General features: G+C 44.6%; 1 non-coding gene across 1 annotated transcript; it reads left to right on the top strand.

The window, feature by feature from the left end:
- The first annotated feature begins 3613 nt into the window (after positions 1–3613).
- On the top strand, positions 3614–3716 carry LOC140247513 (U6 spliceosomal RNA). The gene has a single exon (XR_011902696.1). It is a non-coding gene; the product is annotated as a U6 spliceosomal RNA (small nuclear RNA).
- The last annotated feature ends 3617 nt before the right edge of the window (positions 3717–7333 follow it).

Below are 7333 nucleotides of genomic sequence, written 5' to 3'. Positions count from 1 at the left end.
TGGTTTGGTATCCTTGTTGGATTTTCCATTAGAATTTGATTTGTCTTAAGATATTCACAGTTGGTAGATGAACACGTGATGAACCTTCATTGTGGGAAGAAGGAAAATTCATATTTCAACCTTCCGTCCAATTGGCACTTAACACTATTTGTGTGATGGGGCAGCTGTTAGTTGCTGCTAACAGCTGGTGATACAGTAGCTGCAACTCAGGTGCAGGGTAATGCTATGGGACTTGGTGTCTGTAAGACGAGCAGTTTCTAATTGCTAATTTCTGCAGTGCTCATTCCTTGTCTACAGGGTTTCCTGGGATATTGTACAACAAATGAATTCAACATTCCAAAGACATGAGAAAGGTTGTACTGAGGCAAACAGAAACTGGAAAAATTTTTACCCACTAATTCATTTTTTACCCACTAATTCAACAACTTGAGTTAACAAGCAATGGGGGGATGCAATGACTGTTGCTGCATCTCTCTGCACCTTTTTATATGAATGTATTTTGTGACACTAATATGCTATATTTAATTCCAGATATTTATGTTCCAACGTGGTATTTAATAAACTTTCATATCTGGTACATCTTTGTTTTATTCTGTTGGCCTTTTCTTGACTTGCTTTCCACCTCATTCCTTGCCTCTATGGCTTGCTACAGCCCTCTGCTCACTTCCGTCTCTCCTTCTGGTGCCTTCAGTCTGCCCTGAGATCAGACAAATGGCCAGCATGCATTTGTGTCCTTTTCTTCCTGGGGTACTTGAGACATCATTGTGTAAAGATCAGGGACTGGAGTAAAGGTACTGCTAACAATCACTTTCCATACTCGTACAGTGTAGAGCAGTTCTTTCTGTGGCCTGAGCAGAAGGTGGTGGGCAAGCTTCCAGTAGGCACGGAGGCCAGCAGATCCCACAGCTTTGGATCTCACGAGGAGCTGAACAATTTGTAGCCTGCCGATGGCAGAGGTGCTAAGAACCTTCTCTGGCAGCCTGCGCCACAGCGATCAAAGAGGAGCTCACATTTTGGTACAGTTCAGCATTTCTTCACAGGGAAAGCAAGTGCAGAAAGTGGCGGCCTTCACTTTGCAAGGTTGTTTTAGCAAACTCAGATATGAGCTCTTTAAGGTTTTTTGTTTGTTTGTTTGTTTGTTTGTTTGTTTTCCTAATATGCTTCTGTGCTGCTGGTTGTCAGTAAGAGGGGAAGATTCTTGTCTAGAGGTGAAGGAGCACAGAAACTCAGTGTTGATGACTTGATGACTTTAGATCATTAAGATTGTACAGAATTCCGAGAGGGCTCAGACACCAAAAATACTAGAATCTAAATGATGAACTATCTGTTGCACTGATTACTAGTATTGTGAGCTCGTCTCGGTGAATACTGTCGCACACTTGTCCAGGGCCAAATAAAACACCATCAGTCTGAGAGTGAAGTGCTTCAAAAATGGGTAAAATGGATTCTCTGTTGTGTCTTACCTCTCCTTATATATTCACTGCTAACAGCCTATCACAGAGCGAGGGGGGCCTATAATGTCACAGCCCGAATTTTAGAGAACGCCTATTACAACAACTGCAAAAGAATGGTGTGACAGAATGCAGTTTAAAGCAAGAGCTGCTTCCAAAATCATGTATTACCATGATGATGCAACAAGACAATCCTGACGTTTTCAGAGAATCCCAGAAAGCAAAACCTTGCTTCACTCTCCTGTTTTCTTACCGCTGCACGTGTTCTTCCAGTTGTTTTATGGTAGTACTGGTTCCAGAAGCTGCTAACAGAAGGTCCTGCAGTTTCTGTGTAGAAGCTGATACTTCTCTTTCCTTACTATCTAGGACAGTCTTCAAGTCATGAACACAATGCTCAGACTGAATACGCTGTTCTTCAGATTCCTGTAACTGTAAAATAGCAGTGAGAATCCTCAGCAGCCAGGTTAGGTTCAGTACAGAGAACTCAGTGAGCGCTGAGAAATTTGAATATTGCATGTATCTACATAAACCCTCTACCCAGAGTACTGGAATCGTTTCCAATTCAGTCAAGCCTTCATTTCTCCGAGCAAATGAATGGTAACAGATGATATTTCATCATCTGTGACACTGGCCTCTCCCATCTGTACAAAGGATTTTCTATAACACCATTATGAGCAATGACACTGCCAATCCTACCTTCTCAGTGACTAGACATCCTGTAACTACTGATTTGGCACAGGTTTGACTGTGATCACAGATGACAAGGGGCAAGTTGAGAAGTTAAGAAAGAACACTGCTGCAATAGCCTGGAGCCGCAAGAAGAACTTATGCTGTGGGGCTGAAGAATGTCTCCTACTTGCAAAAGAAACTAGTTGGCTTTGTGATGATTCCAGTAACACTTATCTTTCACTACAGAGGAGGAGGCCAGTTGGCAAGGACTTCACCAGCTTCATGAATTATGACAGGGTATCACTGCTAACCTCCTTAACTCTCTCTGATACTTGCTGTCAGAACATTATTTTTCTCTTCTTCACCAGAAACAGGGAATAATCGCCCTCAAATTTATACGTATAAGTTACAGCATCTCTGTACCTTGGTTTTCACCCTGTCCAATTCCTTTTGCAAGCGCAATTTTGTCTTCCTCAAGGTCACTGCGGTAGCGTGTAGTAACTTCAAGGGAAGCTTCTGACATAGACTGCTTTTTAAGAGCATCAGCAAGCTCCTGCTGCAGCTGTCTGATCACACCCTAAGGAAACAGAAGAACATGAGGAAAAACATGAAACTTGACTTTACTCCTTTAAACTGACCATATTATACAATTCATCCATTTACCGATCCTCCTTAATTCTAAGAGAAAAAACAGTGAAGCACAAGAAAACAACATGATTTGGTCCTATGTGTATAACTTATGCCTGATGTGCTTTAGAAATACAAATTCATTTTATGCATTGAAACATTTTAATTTCTTCTAATTGTATAGCTTACCTCTCTTTCTACTTTGTCAGTCTCATATTTAAAGACTTGTTCCCTTAAATCAGTACACTTGGTATTTAATTCCTTGTTTCTCTCTTCCATGAGGTAAACCTGCTTCTCACAATCAGCTCTGAGTTTGTTGAACATTTCATGAAGTCTGTCCTGGACATCATTCATAACCTTTTCTTTGATGGTCCCCTTGTTCTGCAAATCTTCCAGCTGCTGACGGAGCAGAAGGTTTTCACTTTGGAGCTGGGCCAATCGTTCCTGCATAGACTCCTGCTTTATCATAAATTTACTGACTTGGTCTTTCTCAATTTGTCGCGCATGCTCATTTTCTTTCGCTTGACACTGGGCTTGATTTAAGTCTTTTTGCGTCATTTCTAAAAGCAGTGTTTTTTCCTGAAGTGTTTCTTTCAACTGGTGAAGCTCGTTTTCTTGTTGCCGTGCACAATTATAATCCAAACCCCATACTTGCCCAGGTGCTAGCGATACCCTCGCTAGGGCCAAAAGGACCACCGTGACTCATCAAGAAAGGTGGCAAAATGGCGTTTATTAGGAGTAATCAATACCTTATATACCTTACTACTTCGTCTACGCCCCCTAGGGCACGTTTGAAATGCGCGCGCCCAAAGTACATCACTAGATAGGGGACGGAAGAGGCTGGTTTACTATCACCGTCACATCCTGCGCTTCGGCAGCACATATACTAAAATTGGAACGATACAGAGAAGATTAGCATGGCCCCTGCGCAAGGATGACACGCAAATTCGTGAAGCGTTCCATATTTTTTCAATGATCGGCGCATCCTGGATGGGATGTTTGCAGTTTGTGGTGTCCCAGACAGCAAGTTGGATGACTGAGCTTGGGAGGGATGTGGCAGCTGAACAAGATGATCCCTTTTACCCTGTGCATGGTATAGACATGCAAGAGGGAATTAGAGCAGAGTGCTTGGAATATAAGTTTAGCACTGAGATGATGCAGCTGGTGGGTCTTGATATTCAACCACGTGTTAAGAAGCTATGGAATATGCAGAAACTGGCAGGAGCCCTCCAGTGGGTTCGGGGTGCTTTGGGGATACCTTCTCGATTGATGAAGCCCTTGTATGGTCAGCTAAAGGGATCCGACCCAAAAGAACCCCAAAATCTGTCTAGCGAAATGGCTGCAGCTTGGCAAAAGATCTTACAGAGCTGCATGGAAGGATCGCTTGCACAGTGGGCCACTGCTCAAGGCCTTGAAATGGCCCAGCTAGCTCAGTTGGTAGAGCATGAGACTCTTGATCTCAGGATGGTGGTTTGGCAGGACTCCAACCGTAGTTCACAGGCTGCTGTCTTCACAAACCGAATGGTCAGCGTGCAGATGCTTGAGGTGATGGCTGTGACGGTCGCAATGCACCTCTGGCGAATGATACCCTCTAACATTGTTGCCTACTCCATCTTTGCAGCCAAGCAGTTGTCCCGGATGGGCCGGGAGGACTTCCCAAGTTCAGAGGCTGCTGGAATTTTGGAAGAGACCTTGGCCTCTCACACAGCTCCTGTTGCATCCTTATATGTGCATGGTCACTCTGAGGTGCCAAGCCTTTTTACCAGAGGTAATGCAATAGCAGATACAGTTGCCAGCACTCCTGTCTTTGGCCTAGGGTCACTGCAGATCTGGCAAACTGGTGTCATCTGGGAGCCTTGCTTGTCTCCCCGTCAAGGACTGGCTATTGCTGTGAGTACCTCCTCTACTGTCATCACGGTCACTCAGCATGTCAGGTCTGGCTTGACTGCAGTCCAATACCATTTGGCAACCGCTGTTGCTGTGGTCGGTTTACCCAGTCACATTAAGACTGACAATGGGTCCTGCTTCACTTCTCATTTTACTCAAGAATGGTTGGTGAAGACTGACTATGGGAAGTGGGATAAGAGTTCTTTTCTTACAGGAGCAGTTGGTGGGGAGTCCGAATCTGGTACCTGAGACTGTTCTGCTGCTGTTGGTCTCGGTGATTAGTACCGCTCGAACAACAAGCGCGGGGACCTTCTGGATTCAGTCTGGAATTGTCGGGTCTCAGCCAACAGTAGATTCACACTTATCTGTATTTGCAACTTCACTTATCTTTTAGGATGTGTTCTTCTTATCCTATAGAGTGTGATTCTAGTTACCTAGTCACTACATATCGATTACACGTTAATGTAATGATGGTGCATGTTGCCGTGTGCTGATGAGCTGATGGACGCTATCGAGGCTACAGACAGAAGACTTTGACTGCTGTTCACCATACAGAGAAGATGCATCATGCAAGAATGACGAAGAATGAAGAAGAATAGAAAACATCACGGATGAGAACTGTTTCTCGGATGGCTCCAGACATCAAAGGGACTATCTTATTATACACTTCATTTAGTTGTGGTATTGTTTTATTTTGCACAAATGTAACTTGCACTACTCATTATATCGGATAGAGCTTTTAAGGTTTATATAAAGTTTATAGAGAGTAAGTTATAATTAAGAGTAATATATTAATAGATATTAAGGTTTATATAAATTTATAGAGTAAGTTATATTAAGAGTAATATATTAATATAGTAATAGAGTTATGATAAGAGTAATATATTAATATCGTTAGAGTTGCATTAAGATTAGTATTAGTCTTATTAAGGTTAGATTTGACTAAGTAGATAAGTAATTCAGTTAAGCTGAGTACAATAGTATAAGTATATTGCATAGAACATATAGAATAATATCAAATTTATAGTAGATTATACTTGGGATTTTAGTGTTCACATTGAAAAGGGATAAACTGTTGTCTTGGGGGGCGGGGAGATGTTGTAGATGCTAACGAGGCTGAACCTTGTAGTACAAGCATATAGGCGGTAGCGGGGCTTTTTCGGGATGTGACGGTGATAGTAAACCAGCCTCTTCCGTCCCCTATCTAGTGATGTACTTTGGGCGTGCGCATTTCAAACGTGCCCTAGGGGGCGTAGACGAAGTAGTAAGGTATATAAGGTATTGATTACTCCTAATAAACGCCATTTTGCCACCTTTCTTGATGAGTCACGGTGGTCCTTTTGGCCCTAGCGAGGGTATCGCTAGCACCTGGGCAAGTATGGGGTTTGGATTATAATTGTGCACGGCAACATTTTCTAGACTGTTACCTTTGCTTTCCATTTTACTCAGCCGCTGAGACAAGCTCTTGTTGCTGTCTGGCACATCAGAGAGCTCATGATGGAGCTTGTCTTGTAAACGAAGCCGTTCATCACGTTCTCTCTGATATGGTCTTTCGGCATCACTTCTCAATGACTGATGACGTTTGAGATCTTGGAGCACTGCATTCAAGTGGGAATGGAATGATTCAAGCTCTGTTTCCAGCCTGTCTTTGCTTTCTTTTGTCTGTTCTAGCTTGGTAGTTAGCATTGCCAATTCTGCCTTGAGTAAATTCAGCTGTCCATTGTACTGAAATGCTGTTTGTGTTAAGATTTCCTCACTCAGTTTAAGTTCCTGTTTTAACACACAGAATCAAAATGCAGGATTACATACTCGAGGCTGGCTGGCCATGCTTCTTTTGATGCAGCCCAGGATATGGTTGGCTTTCTGGGCTGTGAGGGCATGCTGCTGGCTCATGTCCAGCTTGCCCTCCACCAGCACAGCCCCAAGTCTTTTTCAGCAGGGAAAAATCATTGTACACATTCAGTTTATACAGCTTAACTTGAAATTTCATACTAAGCACCCTGAAAGTTATTTCTAAGGGAAGGTCATCTTAAAAGTATTGGAAACAAGGATTCGTGCACAAAAGATGCAAGTGAAGCTGAACTGCACTTGTCTCCTCTACCGGAAGAAAAAGTAAATGAAGTTTAACTACAGGGGCTTTGATACAGCGGAACAGAACCCTGCAGACGGTCATCCCCGTTGCTATTGCATCGGCACCAGAACGCACCGTTGCTAGGCGCTTCCGGCTGTGACTGAGCCCGCACGGCCGCACGCTCCTGCTCTCCGCGGGCGCGTACGCTCTTAACATCGCTGCGGCTCCCTTGCTGGGAGTCGGAGGCTGCTCTGCTGCCTGTTTATTGGCTATGCCTTCCTGAGCGTACGGCGCCTTTGCGCGTAGTGCTCGGGACTCGGCCCGGCCAAAATGAAAAAGTTTTTTAGCTTCTTCAAAAAGAAGAAGAAAAAGGATCCGCCGCCCGGCAGCACCGCCTCGGCGCGTCCCGCCGGTGCGTGTGAGCTCAGCGGCAACGACCTGAGCGAGCTGCACCGCGGGGCCGCCGCCGGAGACCTGGCCCAGGTGCGGCGGGGGCTGCAGGAGGACGAGGAGCGCGACAAGGCGCAGCGGTAAGGGCGGCGGGCCGGGCCGGGGATCCCCGCTGCCTGACCTGGCTGGGACGGGCAGTAGCGGCCGCTCCGATGTGTTTATGTGTCTGGTGTTAATC

The sequence above is a fragment of the Excalfactoria chinensis genome, chromosome 1, assembly GCF_039878825.1.
Source record: "Excalfactoria chinensis isolate bCotChi1 chromosome 1, bCotChi1.hap2, whole genome shotgun sequence".
In the NCBI taxonomy this organism is placed as follows: Eukaryota; Metazoa; Chordata; class Aves; order Galliformes; family Phasianidae; genus Excalfactoria; species Excalfactoria chinensis.
This window is presented reverse-complemented; position numbering and strand designations above follow the sequence as displayed.